Below are 27,503 nucleotides of genomic sequence, written 5' to 3'. Positions count from 1 at the left end.
TTCCCTGTTTGAGACATCCTTCTTTGAGAGGCATGACATCCTATAGAGTCCAAGATGTGGGATCAGAAACCAAAATGTCTACCTGTGTAATGTTTGCTATAGCAGAAAAAGGAGATATCTCCACTTCCAGTCCTTGGTTCTTGGACTTGGACCCATATGTTCAGTTTGTGAGACAAAGAGTCATTGCCAATTCAAAACACATGCCATTAAGATGTCATTACAGACTTTCAGAATTTCGTCTCTCACTGAGTGCCATAATTTAGTGGTCAGTATGCCATTCCATTTTTCTACAGTCCACAGCTTCTGAGTGGTAGGTCTCACTACTATATTCTATAGGTATAAGCTCATTGCTGCACTTTTTTTTCTGTGTAACGAGTTACTTGGACTTTGAATAACTTCTTAGTGAATAAGGTATTCCTAAATCCACAAAGTGTTGAGCTAGCAAAAGCATAGCAGACAGGACAATCAAACTTAAACTCAATATATATTTATCCCAAGAAGAACAAACCACTGTGCTCCATGATGGATGAAGTCTGAAGTAATCAACCTCATGGCTGATTGGTGCCCCAGGATATGATGTCCTATTGGGGGTTCAACATTGACCTCTGTGAGAGGCAATAGTGGAATACAATAGTTAGGACAGAGAGCTTACAATTTGTGGGAAACATTTAATCTCTAATCTTTTGTTCCCCTTAGGACTCTCATAAACTAAAACAAATATGTACTTAGTAAAAAATGACATGGAATAGATTATAATATTAATTAAAATGTAGTATACATTTCTCAATTACTGAGTTAGTGTTTTCCAAAATTTTTATAATGGGTATGAATTACTTTCATGCTGGGAAAAATAATTTTTGAGAAGAGAATTGGTTATAATAAGGTCAAGTATAGGTTATGCATCTCATCTCCCCTACCAACTTCAATGAAGAGAAACTGTTTAATTGTCTTCCTTGTTTCTCCCCATGGTAATTATTTGCTCCACTGAAGAGCTAAGTAATTTTGTCTTTTTATTTAAAAATTGAGCTATGCCAAAATGCCATATTTATTCCATTAGATGAGGCAAACTTCTTGTGCAAACAACAAAGACCAAACTTTTTGTGCAATGGAAATTAGAATTACAAATATTTATGATTTATCTATCTATCTATCTATCATCACTTAGAACAGCGGTTCTCAGTCCTGACTAAAGAAGCATCTGGAAAGTTAGTGGTTGTTATTTTTGTATTTGCTTGTTTGCTTGCTTCTCTTTCCCTCTATGGAAAGAAAATACATCTCCTTCATTCTGCATTCATTAAAGATGTATTTATCGAGCACTTACTCTTCAGAAGTTATGGATATGACAGTAAACGGACAAAATATCTTCATTCATGGAGTTTACATTACACCTAAAGAAGTCAGATAATAAACAAATAAATATGCATTAAAATATCAAATATTTTAAGATTTTAAAAGAGTAGAGAGATAGAAACTTAGCCAGGTAGAAGGTGAGGGTGGAAAGAAACTGGATAGCATGCCAGGCAAGGCCAATTGCTATTTAAGCAGAAATCTGAATGAAAGGAGGAAATGAATCGTGCAACAATTTAGGGAAAGTATCTCAGCCAGTGCAATGGCTCTGAGGCAGAAACAAACTTACAGGAATTGGTAAACCATGAGGAATGATAATTAGGCTGATGAGGCTAGAGAAGAGTAAGTGCTATGGAAACTGGGAAGTAACAATAGCAGGGAGGTTGGTGGGGACCAATTAACATAGGGCCTTTGAGCCAAGGGAAGAAGTTTGAATTCTATTCCAAGTCAGAGGGGAATCGACTGGTGGTGGTGGTAGTGGTGGTGATTGTGTGTGTGTGTGTGTGTGCGCGCGCACGTGCGTGAGTGTGTGTGTGCATGCCCATGCATGTGTGTATATGACATTTTTGGTGCTATGTGAAGAATACTGGAGCCACAGCAGCATGGATAGAGAATCACTGTTAAGAGGTTGTTTCAATAGCTAAAGATGATAATTTGGATAAGACTCGCAGCAGTGGAAGGGAACAGAAATGGACAGATTCAGGTTGTATTTGGATATGGGTATGAGAGATAGGAGAATTAAAGATCACTTCTAAATTTTTACCCTAGTAATTGAGTGGTAGTGGCTTTAATTAAAATGGAAAACACCAGGAGTGAAACAAATTTGATAGAAGGCAGGATTGTCAAGAGTTTGGACATGGTGGGTGCCCCATCTACTGAAGTACAAGTGAGGGTGTTGAACAGGCAGTGTGTAATGAATAGTATGTCAAATCTCAGAGGGTGCTTGCAAGGTTGGACATGTAAGTCTGGGAGTCACCAATTTAAATGACATTTAGACCATGGGACCACCAAGGGAGTAAGGGTGTGCAGAAAAGAACCCTGAGCACTGAGTTGGGGGATGCTCAATGATTGTTGTTTGGAAACTGAGGCAGAGCAAGTAGGGTCACTGAGAAGGGCCATCTGGTGAGGTAGGATGAAAACCAGGCCACTGGTATTTCCCAGAAGTTGCATGAAGGAAGCGTTTTAACAAGGAGTGAATAGTGAATGTACTTAATGTTACTGACTTGTACACATAAGAATAATTAAAATGATGCATTCTGTTCTGTATATTTTGCCACAATGAAAAACGGAGAGTGAGTGATCAACTGTGTCGAGTAATTCTGAGAACAGTAAGATGGGTACATGGACCTGACTGCAGGACACCAGTGGCTCTCAATTGTGAGTGACTTTGATCCCTGGAGACATTCAGCAGTGCCTGAAGACATTTCTGGTTGTCACACCTGGGAGGATGCTACTGCCATTCAGTGAGTAAAGATCAGGGGTGATGATAAACACCTTACAGTGCACAGGACAGCTTTCCATAGCAAAGAAGTGTGAGGCCCTAACATGGTAGCATTGCCAAAGCTGAGAAATTCTGGAATATGCCAAGATGAGCATCACTCTGACCCTGAGAACTGGTTCAGTGAAGGTGGAGGAGGAAATGCCATTTAAGAGGTAAGGAGAGCATGCTAGCTGAGTTTGCCTCTCAATAAGAGAACCAGATGGATAGTTAAACGTGGGTTATGAGGTCCAGGGAGGGTTTTCATTTTAGAAATGGGAGAGATGTCTGTATGGGAATGGTAATGAGCCAGCAAGAGGATAAATAAATAACATAAGAGAAAGACTGGAAGACATTTGGCATCAAATTCAGTGCATAAAGTTAGTTTGGTCTTAGGAGTAAGGAGGATTCCTTATTGGGAGAAAATAATACAAACAATTGGTAGGTACATCTAGAGGTAAGGTAGATGTGATGGTGGAAAAAGGGGGCCATTCTCTCCATACTTCTGCAATCACACTCATCAGATCTCTAAAGGATTTGCTTGTCTAATTCCACCCACTCACCAGCCAAGTGTACTGCAAGTTCTTTGAGGTCCTCGTGCCTTACTTTCCTTCCTAAAGGCACTCAGCCTATGGAGGTTCCTCAGAAATATCTGGGCAATAAGTGAATAGGAATAACAACACCCATTGCCTATTTTTAAAGGTGTAGTGATCCATTTGCTTCAAGTACAAGAGGCTTTCCATAGGTCATCTATTGCACTATGGAAGTATATTTTTTATCTACTTTTTATTGGTACATGTTTGTAGTGCATAAGGATTACATTCATCATGAGGAGTTGGTACATGTACATAATACATCTTAAATCTTTCTCCCCTTCCCCTCTGGTCCCTCCCTCTCCCTGCATCTCTTGGACTCATTTTCTTTATCCATTCATCTGTCGGTGGACATTTAGGCTGTGGAAGCATATTTTTAATTCTCTCATGGAAGGGAGCATTTATGATGGTTCCCAATAATCTCCCCATGCTCTCAAGTAGTTTCCTCCCCTTGAGTGCAGGTTGGATCTAGTAACTTGCTTCTGATGAACAAAATATAGCAAAAGTGATGAGTGTCATTTCCACATTTAGGTGGAAAAGATACTGTAATCTTAATCTTAAATACCTTCTTTTTCTCTTTCACTCACTTGCTCTGATGAAGCCAGAGGCCCTGTTTTGGTCTACCCTATGGAGAGGCCCAACTGGGAAGGAGCTGATGCCTCTGATTAACAACCAGTGAAGATCGGAATCCTCCAATGGTCCTGTGAGTTTGGAACCAGATTTTCCCCCATGTGGGCCTTAAGATGCCTGGATCTTCAGGTGATACCTTGCTTATACTCTTGCCAGCACCACCCGACAAGGCACTCTCAAATTCCTGACCCTCAAAAACTGTAAGATACACGCCTGTTGTCTGAAGCTGCTGTGCTTTAGGGAGATAATTCTCTAATAAAGCAATAGTAAACTAACACACCCATCTTTCTGCCTTCTGTGTAAGGCTTTTCAGATGCTAAAGACTTCTATGTACTGATCTCATTCAATCTCCTCAGTGTTCCTTGGAGTATCATTCCCATTTTATAGATGCAGAGAAGTGACCACCAAGATTGCAATGAGTGAATTTTAGGGTGGGAGCTAGGCAGAGCTGGGACATGTGAAGTCCCAGCCTGGGCTAGTTAGCTCTACTACATGCTACCCCTTTCTGAGCATTATTCCAAACTCATATGTCTAGGTCACTTGTCACTATAGTCAATCTCATATGCACAACATGCTAAGACACATAAACCATGTACTTATGTGACTTTGCCTAAACTAAATGTTCACAATATGTGTTATAAAATATAACAAAAGAATATAAAGCATGAGGACTGAACGGCAATGTGCGAGGGGAGTACGGGTTTTCACTTTTCTACAAGCCTTTCAGTGTGAGGGGAATAGGCCCTCAGAGCTAAGAAATCTCTAAGAGGAAACCGAAGCCATGAGGATAACTCACTCAGGCCACAAAGATGCTGGAATGCAGAATTGATAAAAGGGCAAACCTAGGTCCATCTGACTCCATGCTTCCGCTCTTCCTTTATATATTCTAATCAATCAAAATGTGAAATTGAACCCAGAACTATATATACAACCAATCTTATGAAAATGTGTGGAAGCAAGCTGAAGAAAATCCAGGAACACAGAATTTACTGAAATAAGAGTGGAAAAGGACCATTTTTTTCCTGTTGGAATCATGGAGGCAGAACAGCAGCAGCCATGGATGACAGACTTTTACTCAGAATTGCCCTAAGTGGAACTTCATGCCCACTTGAATGTATCCATTAGTTCAAATACCATGAAGAAATTAATAGCCAAGAAGCCAAATCTTGACATCAACAATCAGATGACTATGATTGACAAAGGAAAGAAAAGAACTTTAGAAGAATGTTTCCAGATGTTTCAAATTATTCATCAGCTTACTACTGAGCCTGAAGATATTCTACTAGTCACAAAAGATGTCATTAAAGAGTTTGCTAATGATGGTGTCAAGTACCTGGAACTGAGAAGCACACCCAGAAGAGAAAATGCTACTGGAATGACCAAAAAGATTTATGTGGAATCTATACTTGAGACAGTCCAAACATGTCTAAGAAATGTCTAAGAAAACTTAGACATTGATGTTAAGTATTTGATATCAATTGACAGAAGAAGTCTGTGGTAGCCAAGGAGACTGTTAAACTTGCTAAAGAGTTCTTCCTTTCTACCGAGGATACAGTTCTTGGCCTTGACCTCAGTGGAGACCCTACTATATATGGACAAGCAAAAGACTTCTTGGAACCACTCTGGAACAGAGGTTAGGTAGAACTCTTGAAGACACTGGTGTAGGAAAAGACTTTATAGGCAAAACTTCCAGTTGCCCGTGAACTAGCACAAACAATCAACAAGTGGGATCTCTTCTTACTAAAAAGCTTCTGCACAACAAGAGAAACCACCAGCAGTGTGAAGAGACAACCCACAATGTGGGAAAAAATTTTCACCAGCGGTCCCTCAGGCAAAGGTCTACTATCTAGAATCTATAAAGAACTTAAAAAAATCAGACCTCCCAAATTTAAAGACCCAGTCCAAAAATGGACATCTGAAATGAACAGACATTTCTCATACAAAGAAGTAGAAATGGCAAATAAACACATGAAAAAATGTTCCACATCACTGGTCATTCAAGAGATGCAAATGAAACAACACTGAGATTCCACCTCTCCCCAGAAAGAATGGCCACTATCATGAATTCAACCTATAACAAATGCTGGCGGGACTGTGGGGAAAGAAGAACCCTGCTCCACTGCTGGTGGGAGTGTAGACTGGTGCAACCACTGTGGAAATCAGTATGGAGATACCTCAAAGAACTAGGACTGGAAGTCCCATTTGACCCCGCTATTCCCCTGCTGAGTATCTTCCCCAAAGAATTAAAAGAATCATACCACAGTGATATATGTACACCCATGTTCATAGCAGCACAGTTTGTAATAGCTAAAACTTGGAAACAGCCCAGATGCCCATCAACTGGAGACTGGATAAAGAAAATGTGGGTTTTTTTAAAAATAAAATAGAGTACTACTCAGCCATCAAAAACAAGAAATTAGAGACGTTTATAGCTAAGTGGATGCACATTGAGGCGATACTCTTAAGTGAAATAAATAGGACACACATGTGTAAATACTGAATAGTTTCTCTAGTGTGAGAAACTAAAAGTGTAAATAAGGACTAAAATGTATAATAGGTAATGTGAAATAGGAAGAAAAGGGGCAAAGGGGAAGGGGAAGTGGGAGGGGTAGGGGAAGAGAAAGAAGGGAATGGAATTAATATGAGAAAATGGAAAAAAGGAAACAACCTTTTTGTAAATAGGAAGGGATGGAGGGGTTGAAGGGAGGGCAGGGAAAGGGGGAAAAATAAGAACCAAGAGAGATTGTGTATTTTTTTTTTGGTATCAGGGATCGAACTCGGCTCTTTGTGCTTGCAGAGCAGGCAGCGAAACCACTGAGCCAAATCCTCAGTCCTAAGAGAGACTATGTAAAGGTGCATATCTCCAATGATGAATGTCATTATATTGTACACCTAAAATGTACCAATAAAAGGATATACCAAAAAAATTTTTAAAAAGAAGCTAAAAGAGCAGCCCTAAAGTTGGCATTGCATCTTTCAGAGATTTCAAACCAAAAAGAAGAAACCCAGCTGCTCCTGGATCTGCTTCCTGACAAAATTGGGCATGGAATATTTCTCCACTCCTCTGAGAGAGGATCCCTGGATCGGGTGAACTTTGTAAGGCAGCATCGGATACCACCTGAACTCTTCTTGACTTCAAACGTCAAAAGTCAGATGGTTCCATCTTGCTCCAGCATCACTTCATATTTTGGTACAGCATTTCTCATCCGTCTGTGATCTGTACTGACGATAAGGACACTTTTGCAACCTGCTTTTCTCAAGAGTACCAGTTGGCAGTGGAAACATTTAAATTGACCCAGTCTCAATTGTGGGGTCTGTCTTATGAGTCCATCAGCCACATCTTTGCTTCTGACAGCACCAGATAGGAACTGAGGAAGAAGTGGAATCACCTGAAGCCCAAAGTGTCATACTTTTAAGCTTTTAAGGGGGACTGCTTTTGGGTCTGTGTTGCAAGATCTTCCTGCCATACCCTACTCAGTAGACCAGCCACCACTTCCTTTGAAACATAGCAGTACACATGGCAGGTGCTCAGTAATTATGTCTTAAAATGACTAGCAGGCCCTGAGGTCTTACGTGGCTTTACTTAAAAAAAAAGAATATAAAGCAAAACTGTCCTTTATAAAAAACAAACTATTGGCCCAGGGATTTAGCTCAGTGGTTCCACTGCCTGCCCCGTGAGCTCAAGGTCCTGAGTTTGATCCCTAGTACCAAAAACAAACAAAAAAAACTATTGCTTTATAAAGATGTTTTAATATCAACCTGTTTTCCAAGCTATTTGATGTAACAAAATTCAAAAACTAGATTGGACTAGAGAAAAATATGAATTAAATGTGTTTTTCTCTGAGATATATTTCAGCAGCAATTCACTGGCTAATTATGGTAATACTATCTTGTTATAAAGATGTCTTAATAGAGCTCATTATATAAGGCACTTAAGTAACTAGGCAGATTATTTTCTAAGAATGTCTTCACATCTCCCGGTGAAGACACTAAAACAGTGAGAAATACAGAGTTCTTGTCGAGGAATATTATTAACAGGTATTTTCACTCAATTCTCCGTTATCCATCTGGTCATCCACCTTCTGAATTCCCCAAGGGCAATGGCCTGGGTTTATTTCTGCATACCATCAGCTGCATCACCTACCTGGCACATAAAAGATGCTCAATATAAATTTTAATCTATTGATTACTCAGTGGTTTATAATCACATTTTACTCACTTTCCCCCATGATACTTTCTCAGAAACATGTTTTAAAGAGCGGCAGAGAAAGAATGAAAAAAGCTATCATTGATATGAGGGGAAAGAGAAGCAACATAGTTTTATTGCTGCTTTTTATGAGGAACCATAACAATGTATACCTTTTAAAGAACTAAACTGTCAGCCAGGAACCCTGGCACGTACCTGTAGTCCACGTTACTCAGCTGAGGCTGAACGATCACAAGTCCAAGGCCAGGCTGAGCAACTTAACAGGACTCAGTCTCAAAATAAAATAAAAAATAAAAAGGGCTGGGAGTATAGCTGAGCGGCAGAAAACTCACCTAGCATGTGCAAGGCTCTGGTTTTGATCCCTAGTACCACAGAAAAAAAAAAGGAAAGTCTATTTTAGTCCATTTTGTGCTGCTATAAACAGAGTAGCATAATTTATAAACAAAAATGTATTCCCTCGCAGCTCTGGAGCTGAGAAGTCTGCGGTCAAGGTGCCAGCAAGTTCAGTGGTGAGGCTGTTCTCTCCCGAGATGGCACCTCGCATGCTAAATGATCCCCACATGTGGGGAACAGAAGGGCAAGAGAGTAAAAAAGGGGCCAGACTTGCCCTTTTATAATGGCATTTAGTCCTGCCTGTGAGGTACAGTCCTCCTGGCCTAATGACCACCTAAAAGTCCCACCTCTTAATACTGTTACAATGCAATTAAATTCCAACATGAATATCAGAAGGGACAAATATTCAATCTGTACCAGAGGCCATTAGAAATGTTATTTAACGGTACAATAATGGATAATCGATAAAACAAAAATACCAACCTTACTAAATATCAAAAAACTATAATATAAAACAAAGAATACAAGAATTATAAATCTATCAAAATAAAGCTAGAACAATGCTAAAAAGAGGGAAATAAGCAAAGATGAAGCTGCCCTATAAAAACATGGAAGTGGACTTAACTCATCCTGTAAAGAAAACAAAGAACCTCGCATTGAGTCACAACTTTATACTCTTCTACTCAATAAAATCCAAGACAGCCATTTTTCAAGAGGCCAGGACATCCAAATATTTCTATTGAGTTAGAAATGCAAAGAACAGGGCCAGGATGTAGCTTAGCAGCACAGAGCCTGCCTGGCAAGCACAGGGTCCTGAATTTGATCCCCAGTACAAGAAAAAAAAAAAAGAAATGCAAAGAACAACAGAAGCCATTGACTGAACTGATACCATCAATTTAATGATAGATTCTTTGGGTGACTTAAATATCAAAACTACTGCTTATCTACTTGTTTGCAACTATAAGAATTATATAATGAAAATAATGCCATTTAAAACTCTGTGTTTTTAATATTGTTGGAACCACAATGATTTCTCCAAAGGTTTCAAAGTAATGGAAGGCTTTTTCAGAAGGCCAGAAGAGGAAAGTGTTAAAAATTGATGAAGCACAGGCAGCACTTTTTTTGTTACCGAGTTTGCAAAATTTGCTACATATCATACAGATCTGGATAACATTAAGCTCCACAGTAATAAGGAAAATCACATAAAATTAGAAATGGCAGAACTATGTGGAAGCACAAATTAATAACATCTCCAAGATTCTGTCCAAATTGCACAGAAAATGAATGTCAATACATAGTTATATCCACTAGGGGAAAAGTTAATAACAGAAATGTAATTAAGGGAGAATGTAATAAAAGAAAACGTTATTTGCAAAAACTAAAAAAAAGTGTCATTCTTGGATGAGCACTGTAGATACCCATAGAAGGAAAACTGGTTTCCACATGCTTTCTTCTCATGCTATCCTGTGCAGGCCCTAGGAAAAGATCACTGAAGAAAAGAGGATATTGGCAACTCATAGGATCAAGGAAGATGGTGATCCTGGCTATTCTAAAAGGATAGTTAAGACTGTGAACTGAGCTGACTGCTATCAGCCAATTTACAATGTTAAGTGGATGCAGACCAGCTTTGTTGGATGCCAAGATAACAAATGGACATCTCAGAATTGTTGTTAGGAATAAAGTTTCAGTGTAGGATGTCTATAGGTACTGGAAATTTCTAGCAGAGAACAAGGAAGAGGGCAGCAAAAGTGATTCCAGGTCATAGGGTATCCCATTGGGTACAGAGCATGCAAACACATTACACAAAAAGACAAAAAAAGAGGTACTTGAGAAAACCATCTTTGGGTTAGAGATCTGGCAGAAACCAAACTCTTGTTTCCAGAATTTTGAAGACTGTGTCTGGATTCCATGATGGAGATTCTACTTGTTTCCTATCTTCTCTATAACAAATCCCCACTTAGTGGATGAAAACAACATAAATTTATAATCTTAACAATTCTGGAAGTCAGAAGTCTGAAATGACTGTAAGTGGACTGGAGTCAATATGTGAAGAGGACTCTATTCCTTTCTGGAGACTCTAGGGAAAACTCCATTTCCTTGCCTTTTTTTTTTTTTTTTTTACCTTCTAGAGACTGTCCGCATTCTTTGGCTCATTGTCCCTCATTCCATCTTTAAAAGGTCACATCTCATCATTCTGACTTTCTCTTTTGCATCCTCCCCTTTATGCTTTTAAGGACCCTTGTGGTTACATTGGGCCCACTTGGGTAATCTCCCTACTTTAAGGGAATTTAAATTTCATTAACATAATATATCTAAAGTTTCTGGAGATTAGAATATACACATCTTGAGGGGGGCATTATTCCACCTGTCACAAAGATTGAGGCAAATTAGTGTGGTATAATGATTTGGAATTGAGACCACGTCAGAAGTTTAGTTTGGGGCCGGGGATTTAGCTCCGTGGTTCCGCCGCCTGCCTTGCAAGCACAAGGTCCCGAGTTTGATCCCCATTACCAAAAAAAAAAAAAATACAACGAAGTTTAGTTTGATAAAATGAGACAATAAAAAGCCCGGAGTTTGGACATTTGGGTAAGTCCCACTGTCAAAACAGAAACAACTTGAAGAAAAAAATTGAATAGTAGTTAAAGAAGCAATTTGGGGGCAGATCCCTAGACAACATTTATATTAATGTTCCATCACCCCTTTGGGGCAGGGAATGGTAGAGTTTAACTTATGAAAGTACTTGCCACCATAGGACCAAAACTTCAGGCTGGTTCAGGACCAGGAAGAGGAGAAAGAAACAGGATCATTGGGTTGAGTTTGAAGATGAGATGTGTGGGAGAGTTTTGGTGACAGTTATATTGAGATATTGACTTATCCTTTTTACCTTCATTCACAGTTGGTCTCTGTCCATTCTCCAGGAAGATGTGCGGCAAGGGAGAGATCCAGAGTTCTGCAAGTTTCATCTTGGCTTTTGTGTTTCAAAAGCATACACTCTCAAGCATTGGAAAACATCACGAATAAGAGGATTAGAGAGAAGTGAGACTTCCCGCAGAGACTTGAAAAGAGTCCCTGCTTCATGGGCAGAGAGGCAGAAGAGAAAAGCCTTAGTCTGGTCCTTGGTGGGTCTAAGATCAGCAAGCCCTGCCCATAAGTTGGCTCCTGATGCTGACAGGAAGTGGATTCATAGTGAGTACCGACAGCTGGTTTCCCTGCAGGATGAGAATAGAGTAAGATAATTCCTATGTCTGAAACACAGGACCACAAGTAATGGATCTACTGCCTGAGAAAAAGTCAAGACAGAATCTTCAGGAGCAGGTTTTTCCCATTTTCCACCCTTAGGAAATAGGAAGATCCTTTGTTTTTAGGGAAAACATGTGCTTTCAGAGGAAACCTTTGAACTGACTGAGCTTAGGTCTGTATTAGTACAGAAGAATGGAACCTGGAATAAAAACAGATTCCTAGAGACAATAAACAGCTATTATAGACAAAACTAAGACAATGGCTCTAATGAAGAAATTCTTAGATGAGGACTTGAAGGAATAATAGGCATGCATGTGAATGTGCTCTCTTAATATCAGCTTTCTTTACTAGAGGGATTTATGCAGACAAATGAGACTAACATATTATCACATACAGTTGATTAAATCGGGGCTTGAAATTTATTTAAAATCCAGTTAGAAGCAGAAGTAGATGATGTTTAAGTATCTTTAGCGATGATTGATATTCTTTTCTACTCCTTGAAGATGAATAGTGTTGCTTCTTCCTGCTTGCATTCAATGAGATTTTCTTCATTTTACGTTCATGATTATTAGTAGTGTGTAATTTCACATCAAGTAAGCATTCTTCTCAGGCAGAGATTGCATGGATACTTAATGATTTATAGAAAATCGTTCACATTCACCCAAGGAAACCATGGATGACCCAGTGAAGTTTAAAATGTTTTCTCTCCCAGACATAAAACATGCATGAGAAGCCTATTAGCTGCAAGCCCTGTGTCCTGTCAGCAGACAGACACATTAGAGGGGACTAAGGTAAGAGACATCTCTGGAAAGTTCCTCAATTCTGTGGACCCCATTCAGGTTGTATACTCCCCAAGTACCATTTGCATTGGCTCCCAAACGTGTTTATACCATTTTTACTTACTTTTCAATTTTTTTTTAATTTAACTAAATATTATGTAAACCAGTGGAGTTAATGCAAAAAAGAAGAACATTGTTGTTGTTATGAAAACTTGAATCCCTTTTGAAAGACTCAATAAATGCAAATTGCTTTAAAAATTGCGGCTGAATTAGGCATGGGTGGAAGAAAAGTAAAAGATGGAGTGGGTGGAGCAAAACAATCTCAAAGGGCACTTTATTGAGATTGCTTCCCTGGAGTCTAACTTCTCACTTAAGAAAACACACGCACACACGCACACACGCACACATGCACACACGCACACACACACACTGGAAATTATAGACTGTTCATCATGGAAATGGATTATTCAACTGTAGTTTTTAAGTGAAAATTTTGACTCATGTAGTATAAATTTGAAATAGCTTTCGTTTCCAAGAAACTGCCACCAGGTGTGCTCTAGCAACGCTTTCAGGAATTTTATTTTCACGGCAAAACTTTATAATCATTTTTATTCGTTGGAACCATCTCATTCCAATTGTTAAGAGGGCCTTGTTAGACCTTCTGTCTTTTGTTTTAAAGCTCTCTTACTCTCTTGTAGTGCTCTTTTTCCCCTGTCTTTCTGCCCAGTTATCCCTCTGGTGTGAGGAGAGAGACAAGGGAGAGGGAAAAGCAGCATTATTTCTCTATCCAGCAGGATGTGTTTCTCATCGTGGTTGGTTTTAATAATAAGCGTGAGTCAACATTCAAAGCCTGTGAAGAAGAGATGGACACAGAAATCCCCTTCAGAGCCATTTCCCCATTGTCCTGATTAATGGTGCCCATGCTAATCTCTTTAGCAAACAGTGGCTTGGCTGAACTCTTGCACACATTTTCATTCTTTACATGACCAGGCTGGTAATTTTCCAAATCTTTATGCTCTGCTTCCCTTTTAATAATAAATTCTGCCTTTAGGACATCCCTTTGCTATCTTATTTTAGTGTAAGTTGTTAAAAGTAGTCATGCAGCTTCTTGAGTCCTTTGCTGCTTAAAAATCTCTCCCACCAGCTCTCCTGGCTACAAGTTCATCACTCTTAAGTTCAATCTTCCACAAAGCCCTAGGGCATAGACACAATGCAGCCAAGTTTCTTGAAACTATATAGTAAGGATGGCCTTATTCCAGTTTCCAATAAGATATTCCTCCTTTCCATTTGATATCTCATCTGCATAGTCTCCATTGCCCATATTTCTGTTTACATTCTGATCATGATCACTTACATAACACCCAAGAGGATCTAGACTTTGCCTAGTCTTCTAGTCTTCTGAACCCTCATTCAAATCACCCAGAATGCTGTTTATGGCATTCCGGGCTTTTTCAGAATTCATTTCAAATCCATTCCACATATTACTCATTACCCAATTCCAAAGCCATGTCCACATTTTCAGGTATTGTTATAGTAATAGCCCACTCTTTGGTATCAATTTTCTGTCTTAGTCCATTTTCTGTTGCTGTTCCAAAATACCCAAGACTGGGTAATTTCTAAAGGAAAGACATACATGTAGCTCATGGTTCAGGAGACTGGAAGTCTAAGATCAGGTGGCTTCATGTGATGAAAGCCTCATTCTACAGAATAACTTGGTAGAAAAGTGGAAGGGCAAGAGGACACATGTGGAAGAGAGAAACATGAGAAGTGGCCCTGCGTTATAATAATCCTCTCCCATAAGAATGAGTCTCTTCCTGCAAGACAAGTATTGATCCTTCTTAACAACCAATCACCTCTTCAAGGCCCCACTTTCCTGTGCTGCCACAATGGTAAACAAATTTCAACATGCGTTTTGGAAGAAATAAACCATATTCTAACCACATTGCTTCTCTTTTTGAACACTACTCTTCCCAAAAAGCTTACCCCTCTCTTCTTCCTAGTCTTCCACTTGCATAGGGTGGGGCAGAGGAGGACTGAATCAAAGCTGGTTCTGCCTGGGTCTTCCTTCTCCACAGTCCTGGCCTCAGTCATGGCCACTTCAGTCAATTTAACATGTGGGCTATAAAGTCTGCCATTTTTACAGCTCTGAGATTTAATTTTCAAGGCCTGAAAAACAGAACAAAACAAATAAGCTAGCAAAAAACAAGAAAATACCACTTTAACACCTATCACAATTCAACGCCTAACACCCACGCAAGACACCTTAGAACTCCAGTCACTCCTAGACTGATGAAGAGGCCTTGTGCCTACAGCAAAGCTATAGAGAGTGTCATGACCGTGACAGTATGTTTTATGATTCTTGACTTTGACTTTTTCAGTTTATTTATCACTCAGATCACTCAGATAAGTGGACTGATATATAATGTAAGCATTCAAGTGTAACACACCTGATTTCTCCTCAAATATCTTCTTCCTTATTAATTATAAATAATTAACCATCTACATTATCGTGATTTAAGACAAATAATAGACACTACCCTTTGCTTCTTGAGTTTCTGGGGTCACAATTCAGCTTGCTATTGTCTTCTTTTTAAAACAACTATTCCTGGATAACTCCTTAGATTCTGCTCTTAAATAGTTTGCCTGAAAGTACTTATTTCATTTCCTACCACTTGCCCTATAAAACAATCCATCCAAAAGCTTTTTTAAAGATAGAAGATTCTAGAACAGAAATTAACTCTTCATACCAGTCTTGCTCATTTTTTCAGTGTTCTAAATTGCTGCTCTGTGTATGTGCAGCATCAAATAAAACAGATTTCTTTCAATGCAAAAAATCTCAGTGAGTGAGCACAAATACAAATCACCAGTGGATGTGGTTTTTCCCATTTTTGACAGATTATTCACCAAGTGTTAACCCTACTGATAGTGTCCATTTCCAAGTGTAGGTTTACAATATAGTCAGAAGTTGCGGAGGTTCAGTTGCTTTTGAGTCATAATATAACTTGTTGCTTTGAAGGCGCACTGGAATTATAGCAACTCAATAAAATTTCTTGGTGGAAAAACCATCCTTGAATCAAAAATTCTATTTAATTTTTTCTATTACTGCTCCTGTTTTAGCCTCTTTTCACAGACACGCTTGCCTAAACATTTAAAGATGCCCTTTATCCTGATTGATCTAGCAACTATAAATCATAGATGAACTCAGTGACTAATTAGAACAAGGGTTACAGCTGGTCTGTTGATTCCAGCCTCCCATAACCCTTCATTCATTGCTGTTACCTTTCATCATCTCAGATATTGCAGTAGCTCTGCTTATCAGGGTTTGTGAGGATGCAAAGCCATTTTGTGTATGTGACTTGTGCTTTGAAATCTTAATTTCTATTTTCAAAATTCTTCTCAAGTCCATTATACGTATTCTTAATTTCAAGAGTTTTACTTGTAAAGACTTCCATGAAATTCTAAAGATCAATGTGTGTTCAGTAACAGTGTTTCTTAAAATGGGGCCTCTGGGCACCTGTCTCAGAATCACCTAGATCCTTCTGTACAATCCAGGACCCTGGAAAGGAATCTGAAAAGATGAGGACCAGGATTTTATGGTTAACTCTACAATATCAGAAAAAGTATGACTGTCTGTCTTAGTCTATTCTGTGCTTCTATAACAGAATACCTGAGACCGAATAATTTATGAAGAACAGAGAGTTATTTTCCTCACCACTTTGGAGCCTGGAAAGGCCAAGATGGCGGCACCAGCATCTGATGAGAGCCTTGCTGCTGGGTCTGCACATAGCAGACAGTGAAGAACAAGAGCGCTAACCCACTCCCATGAGCCCTTTCTGTTTTTAATAAACATTAATCCATTTGTGAGGACAGAGCTTTCATGACCTAAACTCCTTCCAGAGGCCCTGCCTCCCAAACCTATTGCTTTGGGGATTCAATTTCTGTCCAAAGAACACTCTAAAACAATGAAAACATATATTTCTACCATTTAAGGACACTACAGAAAGAGCCTATTTTTCCCAGTATACATAACTACCTAGGACTACTTAGGAGCCTCTTGAAGTCATTTAATTTCTGCAGCATTCATTCAACAAATATTCGTTAGACACGTACTACACCCTAGGCACTAGGCAATAAAATATGGCTTTGCTTCTGTAAGGACATATCGCCTCACACTCTAACACATATATTAGAGACTTGGCTAGCCATCCTTCTCTAAACATTTCAAGATGGTCTATAGATTAACAGCCAGATCCAAATTGAAGGTTCTCTGGATGATAGTTTGCAGAACTGGACTGGGTTGATTAGCTTAACCTCTTTGTAAAGAGAAGGACTATTTATCACTCTTCTTTATGCTCTCTCCCCCATTGTGCCTGGCAGTTTTTCTTATACCTGACAAATAATCAATGAAAAGGGTTTAAGTGAGTAAAACTGCATATTTTATATGCCATTCTATTTTCATAAATTTTGAAATATGTTATGCATTTTACTGGGGCAAGATAAAGGCCACAAATGTAACTTCATAAGTTTATGCCATCCCTGCATTTTCAACATAATCAGCCTCTTGGTTTCTGCAGAAACATTTTAATAATTATCTGCTAAAAGTACAAGATGGCTTCCAGAACTAACAGGTGCATTATAACTATAAAAACATCAAAGTGTTTTGAATTACACACCTAAAAAGAAAGTAACTTTTCCATGAAGGTGGTAGGTTCAAAGAACTGCCATTAAATGCTGAATTGGACTGACCAGGAAAAGTACTTTTGAAAATGGTAATCCTCAAGCAGCCCCTCTCTGGAGTTCCAGTTTTCATTATCTTATCTTCCATGACCATCCCCTCCCATCTACAAATACTCAAGAGCTACTTTGTCCTCTAGAACAATCTAGACTGATTTCTATGATGTCCTACAAAGTATTGTTTGCTTCAGCCAACCTCAGTAAACATAGTAAAATTAATGCTCTATGAACAACAAGTAAAGGTCTTTAAATTTTCATTTCATTCCAAGGTGTTTTTTTTTTTTGACAAAAAGACATTGAAACTGATATTTCTAAAGTACAACTTGAACCTTCCGTGTGAATTTGTGGAAGCTTTTCTTTTAACCTTTGACTCTCCTAGGTATAGAGGGAAAACTAGATAAGCTGAAAAGTCTGCTTCATTGGTTCTCATTAAATAGGTGTCTACTCCTGTAAAAACTGAATTGGTCTATTTTGCTTCAACAGCACAAGTCAGCCACCATCTAGTCAATGCCCTACCGTGAAAAACTACTCTACCTGTGTCTTCACGTGTTTTCTATTTTGTGGCCTATGACTATCTTATTCCTGATGGGGAAAAGCACCAGGTACTTTGTGAACAATGAGTTTTGCACTGGATGGAACAGAATCCCCTTCATGCCACCTGCCATCGGCCCCCTCTTACTTTTCAATAGTGTATCATCTCTTCCCTTAGCGAATTTGCTTTTGTCTATATTCCACCAAATGCTGTACAAAAATAAAACAACAAAACAAAGACTCTTCAATCCTTGAAACTCCTAGAACAGATAAGATAGAAATAAAAGGAAAGGAAAGCTCTGTAACATACATATATAACCAGTGGTTCTTTGGCCTCATATTTTTATAACAAGGAAAAGACATACTTGAAAGAGATTAAATATTATTTTTAAGACACAATGAAAGCTTACTTTATTAGCACAGTTGTAAGGGGGGCTACACCTCTACATTTCGTTAAGTGAAATAAAAAAAATAAAACTATGTAACTCCAATTAATATAAATAATTAAATATATCATCCCTTGAACATATCAATAAACTGAAGTTTAAATTTCCTTCTTAGGCAGGAGGAATAGCTCAGTGGTATAGCACTTCCCTGCTTTGCATGAATGTCTCCAGCACTGCAGAAATGATTCCTTCTTGCAAAACTAATACATGAAGAATATAATAAATATGACAACTTATATTTTGACATCATAAATACACATGCAAAAGCATTCCATTCTCGCTTGGCAGAATCCACAGTGCTAGCTCACACTGCCTCCTTCAGCAATGATCTTGAGGTAGGACAGAAGAAATAAAGACAGGTAGAAAGGAGATGAGGAAATTTAATTTGAATGGTCCTCTTAAGAAAACTGAAGCTTTAAGATACGATCAAAATTACCCAAGGTTACAATGTCTTTTTCACTCTCTGATCTGTTTTTCTTCCTTCTTTCAGGCTCCTCACTCCAACACCCAAGAGTCTCAAAGATTCCATAAATCTGTATTAGTCAGTGCTTATTAGAGTCAGATGTCAAAGAGCTCAAGACGTCTGTCTGCACGCTGGAGACCCGAAGGATCCAGTCAAGGGTTGGAGCCAATGGCAATGACCCTCGCAAGCCTGTATCAGGAGGCCCAAGGATCCATGATGGGAGAGTGAAGGCGCTGTGCTGGAAAGGGTCAAGGGCCAATGATGGAAGCTGAAGTGCCTGTGCCAAAAGGCTGAGAGATCTGCACCAGAAGCCAGGAGATAATGTCCAAAATGAAGACGAAGACTGAAGCTCCCCCTGAAGAAAGAAAGCAGCTAAAGCTCCTGCAAAGGAAAAGCTGCCCAAACTTCTGAAGAAAAACAGCCGCAACGAAGCTCTTCCAAGGAAGATCTGCTGAAAGAAATCCTTCCCTCCCGCTCTCCGTTTACACCGTCCCAACAACAAGCCTCCTTAAGTGGGTCTCCCACACCCAGAACCATGTTAACTCAACTCAGCTGGGTGTTCCCCAATCAAGTTGTCAATTAGTCAATTAACTGCCACAAAGTCTAAACTGGGCCCATGCTTTTCTTCCAATACTATAAATCCACAAATTCCATAGAGCTCTACTCTCAAGGAAGCAGCACTGTTAATTGGGTGCCACATTTCTAAACTTCAAACATATGCAAAGGGTCTACATTTTTACCTAGCGCACTGGTGGATAACCTGACAGATACTAGGAATACTCATCCTCCATCAGCCATCTTGAAGATACCCCCAAACCACATAAATACTTCCCAACCCCAGATCACAATGCATCTCACTCTTGAGCACCTGCAGTGAAAATCCGGGGCTGGACACATACTTTGGGGGAGCACTCACTTATACATACACGCCTTTGTGAGTGTGTGCTTTTTGACTCTGCTTAATAAATCTGCCTATACTTGTCACCAACATGTCTTGAAATGCTTTTCTGTGACAAGAGTGACAAAACTACTCCACGGGGGGAGTCCCCATCTCCTCTTTGGGAGGACCTGCTTTCCCAGGTCCTGAGAACCTGCACGCATGATTCCTACATACACCAACTCTAAAATTTCAGATAAAGTGTCAGGATTACAAATATGATTTAAGAAGTTTAAACCTGTTGGACATTCACACCATGTGCTTCCATTGGACCCATACTCACCTAAAATGCTCTCCAATGAACAGGAACTTGTGTTTGAGTAGAAGGAAGGAGAATAAACTTTGTAATCCTCTTTGTAATCCAGTGAGACCATCACTATAAGGACAACATGTAAAAGACATATGGGAGGAGGAGGAATCTAATGAACAGGTGTGGCATTTTGCCCATAGCCCCAACAGTAGTCAACAAATGATGGAAAACTGTCTGCAGTGTTTTCAGACATTTTTAATCGTATGCCATTGTCGAGTTTTTGATACATAATTTTGCCTTGGCTTCCATGACATATACTGTCCCAATTTCCCTCCTATTTTACTAGGTTCCCCTTCTCAGTCTCGTTTGCTAGTTCCCCTCTCTAACCTAAATATGGGGATATCTCATGGTTCATACCTTGGGCTTCTTTTCTTCTCCTTCTGCTCTTTCCTTTGTTACTTCCATCCAAGACCCTCGCTTTAAATACTACATGTAAGGCAATTTTCCCCCAAAGTTTGTGTCCACTCCCATATTTTCACTGTAAATCCTGGCTCCTGTTTAAAGCCCACCTGTTACCTTCTCACATATATCTGAAAAAGTATCTCAAACTTAACATGTTTTAAATAGAGCCATTGACTTTTTTGCTCATTTCTACCTCTTTTCTACTCTTCCGCATCTCAGTTAATGGTCCTACCACCCACTCAGGTTCTCAAGGCACAAATATCCAATCCGTTGATATTTCCTATTAGTTCTAATTCCAAATATGACTCTGCTGCCTGGACTACTACAATAGTAATAGTATAGCTGACCAGCCTGCCCTCTTCCTCCCTGTCCCTTTCCAACCTCCTGTTCACATATAGCAAGAAGATTCTTTTAAAGTGCACATCAAGCCAATCACCTTCTTAGTTCCCATTCTTTAATGACTTCCCAGTGGCTCCCCAGGGCATTTAGAAAAAGTTTGAACTCCTTTCCTAATGTGGCCTTTTTGGTCTTACTCTTTCCTGTCTCCACAATTGCTCTGTAAACAGACACCATTCACATTAGCCTCTTCCACGCCAACCTTCCACGCCAATCTTTTCCCCTTTCAACCTTTTCCATTGCCTGCTCTCTCTTCCTAGAATGCATTTCCCTAGCTTTCTGCATGGTTAATTCATCCTCATTCTTCAAGTCTAAGCTCAAACATTACCACAAGGGAGCTTCCCTGGACTTCACCCTATGATAGTGGCTCACGCCACACTTCACGGTGTTTTCTCCATTTCAACCTTTTGCACTAATCACAGAACCAGCTGCCCTCCATCTCCTATCTCTGCATCTTAAAAGGGCCTTCTGGGATCCCTCTATCAGAAGAATCTCTAAAATCTGCCCTGCAAAGCTGAGGGTTCTCTCTAATTAGTATATTTTTTAGAAAATAAAAAGATTACCACATAGTTTAAGTTTCTACTTCCTTTAGAACATTTACAAGTAATTCAACAAAGCCAAAAAATCACTCATGAAATTTCTTCTCTTATTAGCAAATTTAAATAGAAATAGAAAAATTATCTAATTCATCTCTAATTAAACAGGATAATAAAGCCCCTGAAGGATCATTTGTCACAAAGCCATATTCAAGATCCTGTAAATATTGTATCCCTATAACCATCCACCATAGAAATAGGATATGTTTGTTGACAGCATTCTCTGATGAATGTCATTGCTATCATTCCCTTTGAATAATTCAAAAGTATATCTGCATCTTGAAACAAAGACTACAAATGATGATACAATGGAAATTGGCTAATTTTAAAAACAATGAGAAAATAGTTAATAAAGAAATTCACAATTAGTATGGTAATTTCAAGCAAAATTGCAAATATAGTATGTGTACCTATTGGCTTCCTAGTATGTACATACTAGGTGTTGAATTAGCTAGCTTCCCAACTGGAAGAGTCTTTTGAATTTTTAACATGGAAATATTAGTACTAAACTTACAACCTTTATATAGAGGTTTGTAAGGGGAAGTAAGCAAGCCCATTCTAAGAAAATTTGATAAATTTGTCGAGAAATAAAATACTATATTAATGAGTTTGGTTCAGCAAATATCTATTGAGCATACACTATGTGCAAAGCACTATGCTAATTATTAGAGAATAGTAAGCAAGAGAAGAAGCATAAAGTTCAGGAATTGAGATGATGAACTTTGGAAATAGGCCCCTAGATTCCTATCCTGATTCCATCACTTGGTAACTGAATGATTTTGTCAAGTTATTTAACCTCTCTAAGCTTCATTTATTTTACCCATAAAACTGAAAATATTAGCTGCCTCCTGGGGTAGTTTTAAGAAATAAATGAGGTCATACATGTAGAAGAATTAGATAAATCATAAGTGCCTCAAAATACTTCTTCAGGCTATTGTAATAATTAGTATTCTGTAGTCTTTGTCTTTAAGAGCCTAGAATGTAACAAGGGACACAAAATTGCATATAATTATTAAATAATTGGACAAAAAGCATGCCACCAATATTAGTCATTTTGCTATTAGTTGAACAAAGTACCTGACACCCACAAATTAAAGGAGGAGAAGATTATTTGGCCCATGGTTTCAGAGGGTTTAGTCCATGGTCAGCTCCAAGGCAGAAATGGCATGGGAGAAGAGTCTGGTGGAAGAAAGTTGCTCAACCCATGGTATCCAGGAAGCAGAAAGACAGAAAGATATACCCTCCAAAGATACACCCCCAGTGACCCACCTCCAACCAGGCCCCACCTACTAACACCACATTCAGCTATGAACTCATCAATGGATTAACCCACTGATGAGTGTAGCACACCCCAACCACTTCTGAAAACATGAGACTTTAGGGAACTTTTTAGACCTAAACCTTAATGAGGCAGGAGATTAGGATGTGGCCAGCCAGCTGGGCAAGTGGGCATGATCTGTGGATCACAGAGATCCAGGACACGTGTGCCAAAGCCCTGCACCTGATACCAATCAGAAATGCTATCTTCAATTCTGGCAGGAGATCAAGCAGGGTTTTGATAGGATGGCCTAGATCTGATGTTAGAATGGAGGATACAAAACAATGGTGGCCATTAACCCTGTGGCTACTGTGAGCTCTTTCTCAGTGGCCTGCTCTCACCCCTGCAGAGTGTACTTCTTTCCCTACTTTAATTCACCCACACACACTCTGCAGAGCATATTTCTTTTCCTATCTTTAATAAATGTAAAACCTTGTTATCTTTTGCATGTGTCTTGACCAATTCTTTATTCAGGCAACAAAAACCTGGCTCTGGAAGGACCACAGCACTCCATAAATCTAGTAACCATAACATGACCTACATTTGTTCATAGATGAGTCAATTCAAGCTCCAAGTTTATGAACTATTTTTATTCACTGGATGACTTTTTGTCATACCCTATAATCTCGATTCTGTTTTTATATAGAAATTAGTTTGTTATCTTAGATTAATTTGAACAATCTGGTTTTAGAATGAAATTTAATTGGGTCAGCCTATGAGTTAAAAGATTATTATTTTTCCACTCTCTTAAAAAAATAAGGTGGATAATGTCCCTTTGCTGGCAATCCTCTATGTGCTCTTCTGAACTCTGAGTGAAATTACCAATGGATATCATGTAATTCTTAAATTATAAATATTACTATTAAAGTCCAACTTTAATTATGTCTTTGACATCCAAGAGGGTATTGCTAAACCTCCATGTCAGAAGGACAAATGAAATAAATGAGTGACACAGTTAAATTTAAAAGAGATAGAACTTTTAAAAGAAGCGTTTTGAGTGTGAGTCATACTTCTCTAAGAGCTGGCCAGGAGCAAACTCTTTTTCTCAAGATTTGCTTCCAGGCAAATCTTTTTGTCCAGTGGCAAAATTATCTGGATAGTTCAGTTCAGCAAACATCTATAAAATATTCTTATGTGTTGAGTGCTACAGATGCCAGAGCTAAATAAGACACAATTCTTTCATTCAAGGAGTTCTCAAACTAGTGGGTAAACTACTTCTCATTTATTCTAAAATGAAGATTACTTAGTCACATTTATCATCTCTAAAATTGAGATGCATCTTTCAATCAATGACAATTTGTGAGCTAAGTGACATTCGTGATGTGGTTGCTAATGCCCACATCACTTATTTATCGCTGTGTGACAAATTAGTCCACAACTTAGTGGCTGAAGACAACAATATTTATCATATAAAAGTTTTTATAGATCAGGAGTTCAGGCATGGCTCAGCGGCATCTTCTGGTTTCAGAATTCCCACTGGCAGTATTCGAGGTGTTCTCTGGGGCTGTGATTGTCCTAAGACTCAATGTGGGGTGGGTTCTCTTCCAGGCTCACTCAAGTGATTGTTGGCTGCTTCACCTATTGGATGAAAGCCTTGGTTCCTCATGAGCTGTTAGCCAGAGGTGCGCCCTTGAGTCCTTGCCTAATGGAATCTACAGGTTAGCTCATGATGTGGCATCTTTTTTTTTTTAAAGCAAAACATTTGTTGGTACATTTTAGATATACATAATGATCACATTCATCATAGGGAATTTCTACCTGTATATGATATATCTTCCTTCTTTTTTTCTCATTCCTTTCCCCTCCCTCCTCCCCTCTTCCCCTCCTTATTTACAAAAGCTTTGTTTTCAGTTTTTTCCTTCTATTCTCTTTTTTTTTGTTGTTGATGTGACATCGGGTTTTATTAAAGTGAGAAAATGAGAGTGAAAGAGAGGGAAGGAAGGAGAGAGAGAAAGAGAATGTCAGATAGTCAAGAAAAAAGTCATAGTTTTTCACAACCTAATCTCTGAAATGTTATCTCCTTACTTTTGCCAAATTCTATTCATTAGAAGCAAGTCATTTGGTGCAGCCCATACACAAGGGGAGGTTTATACAAGCGATTATCAGGAAGAAACAATGATTAGAAGCTGTTTTAGAAACTGTCGACCAAGGTTGGCTATGATTATGGAGCTTAGTTTATTCCTAGGACATGACTGGAACAAAGCAACCTCTAAGTATTTCAATCAATAAACCATTTAAGAACAATCTGAGAAAGGAAGATGAATCTTAGCTGTCTGAAAATGTTTTGTCAGCACCTTCAAATAGCAGAATAGATGTCAGGGGCTTGGAAGCACAGCCAGAGACACTAGGGGAGCACACGTTCAAGGAATGCTTCCACACCAACACCGGTGATAGGGCAAAGCAATGTGGGGAAAGGTAGCCATTTTCTGAATAGAAAATGCTGTAGAAACCTAACAGCATGGTACTGGCAAAGAAACAGACCTGAGGACCACTGGAACAGATTAGAAGATGCAGAAACAACGCCAGACACACTCAGCCATCTCATCTTCGACAAAGGAGCCAAACACCCTCACTGGAGGAAAGATAGCCTCTTTAATAAATGGTGCTGGAAAAATTGGGTTTCAACTTGCCACAGATTAAAACTAGACCTATATCTCTCGCCATGCACTAAACTAAAATCAAAATGGATTAAAGATCTAAATATTAAAATAGAAACTCTGAACCAGTTGGAACAGAGGTTAGGTAGAACTCTTGAAAACATCGGTGTAGGAAAAGATTTTATGAACAAAACCTCAGTTGCCCATGAACTAGCACAAACAATCAACAAGTGGGATCTCTTCTTATTAAAAGGCTTCTGCACAGCAAGAGAAACCACCAACTGTGTGAAGAGACAACCCACAATGTGGGAAAAAATTTATGACTGCCAAGAGTCCATGAATCCACCTACTCATGAAATACTGAGTGTAGAATGGCAAAAATGAGATCTCAAACATTTTTAACTACTCTTTTTCAAATGTATGACAGATGGTTAGCCATTAACCAAATGCACAGTATTTTCAAGTGCACCATCATAATATCTGCTGAACTTGACAGCTTCTTAACTTGTAATTGTGGGGTTGATTTAATCAATAGACATCAGAAATGAACCATCACCCAGGTAAGGAAGAATACGGGGAACTGTTACTGTAAAACTGTGCGGTTGGTGACAAAAATTGTAGGAACTACTGTCCACGGGCTTCCTGAGTTTCAAACCTAAGCATATTCAACAGTGATTCATTTCCTACCTCCTCAGGCCCTTAGAAAAATCATCGATCTCTGTGTTACTAGATAAAGACCCATCCTCTGCTATTATTCTTCCTACTTAAAATTTCATGCCCATAGATAAAGCTTGTCATGACTTTCAGAAGAACTTCATTTTTATTCCAGTGTTGAAAGGAAACCCATTCTGATTCTGAGAATAATGAATAGGATCCTGAAAGGCTTTCTTTTTCTCTCTTGGTCCCTTAAAGCCATATTTTTTCCTTTCACTAAAAGCAATCCATCTTTTATTTTTAATATAATTACCCTAAGAATATTGGCTTAATTTTTTTCAATTTCATTATACAATAAGAAACTCAGAATACCAAAAAATAGGAAGATTGTAACACTATTAGTGCTGTTACAACCAAAATGATGCATTTGCTTGCCACCAGACTAAATTCATCATAATTCAGCTCTATATTTAATAAAATGGAAGGTGAAAATTTTAGTAAGTATGCTCTTATTAAGAATTCTATTTATAGCCAGGTGTGATGGCACACACCTATGATCCCAGCACTTGGGAGGCTGAGGCAGGAGGATCACTGTGAGCTCGAGGCCAGTCTGAATACATAGCAAGAATTTGTCTCAAGAAAACAAAAACATCAACAAAAAAAGGAAGTTTGGGATTTATAAGAGGCTTGAAGTGTCTCTGGCAACCAATATAGGTTTAACAAAGAATTTAGGCACATGTTCATCTGGGTCTACACATAACCTGACTACAGTTTGTGTTTATAGATTTAAGATCAAGAGAATGATCCAACTTGAGAGTGTGTTGTTTTAGGGTTGTGTGTGTGTGTGTGTGTTTTGTTTTTTATTTTGGTACCAGAGATTGAACTCGGGACCTTGTGCTTGAGAGACAGGAGGCAGCACCACTGAGCTAAATCCCCGGCCAAAGAGTGTGTTATTTTGAATAAAGCGGACTTTGGAGGATCATGTTCATCTAATAAAAGGCAAACTAAAAGACATCTTCCTGCACCCTCATTTAAATACTAAATTTCTCAACTATCCACTTGATAAGGAAAATGGAAATGAGAAGCTACTTTCAATTAGCAACTTTATATTAGGCATAAGAGACAGGTATGGATATCAGACCAACCTATTATTTAAGTCTCCACTGAAGAAAGATGTATTGAATAACTCGTATGTTCCTGACATGAGGCTAGAGCTGGATAAACATCAGTAGATGAGATAGACTTGATGCTTCTGCTCTCAAAAAGTTTGAAATCTAATGGGAAGACAGAAAGGAAATAAACCAGTACAAATCAGTGTTAAAGACACTACAGACAAAGATTAATCCAGGATATTTTAGAATCATGGGAGGGTTTCTTAATCTGGTGAAGAAGAATCAAAAAATTAGTTTGACGTGGTGGCACACACCTAGACTCCCAGCACTCTGGGAGGCTGAAGCAGGAGGATCACAAGTTCAAGCACAGCTTGGGCAACTTAGCGACTTAATGAGACCTT

General features: G+C 38.8%; 1 long non-coding RNA gene and 1 pseudogene across 2 annotated transcripts in view; one reads left to right on the top strand and one right to left on the bottom strand.

Moving 5' to 3' along the window:
* LOC147823271 (uncharacterized) overlaps positions 1–27,503 on the bottom strand; it is a 306,661-nt gene that overhangs the window by 65,404 nt on the left and 213,754 nt on the right. For both annotated transcript variants that reach the window (XR_015444122.1, XR_015444121.1), the window contains exon 3: positions 14,590–14,772. This is a non-coding gene — a long non-coding RNA (uncharacterized LOC147823271). The remainder of the gene's footprint in view (positions 1–14,589; positions 14,773–27,503) is intronic.
* LOC101703713 (N6-Methyl-AMP deaminase-like) lies at positions 5,081–7,463 on the top strand (annotated as a pseudogene).

This window comes from Heterocephalus glaber, unplaced genomic scaffold (genome assembly GCF_053883595.1).
Source record: "Heterocephalus glaber isolate CG9 unplaced genomic scaffold, H.glaber_assembly_v1.0 deba00001594, whole genome shotgun sequence".
NCBI classification, from domain to species: domain Eukaryota; kingdom Metazoa; phylum Chordata; class Mammalia; order Rodentia; family Bathyergidae; genus Heterocephalus; species Heterocephalus glaber.
Note: the sequence above shows the minus strand (reverse complement) of the source record. Positions and strands in the feature narration are given on the sequence as shown.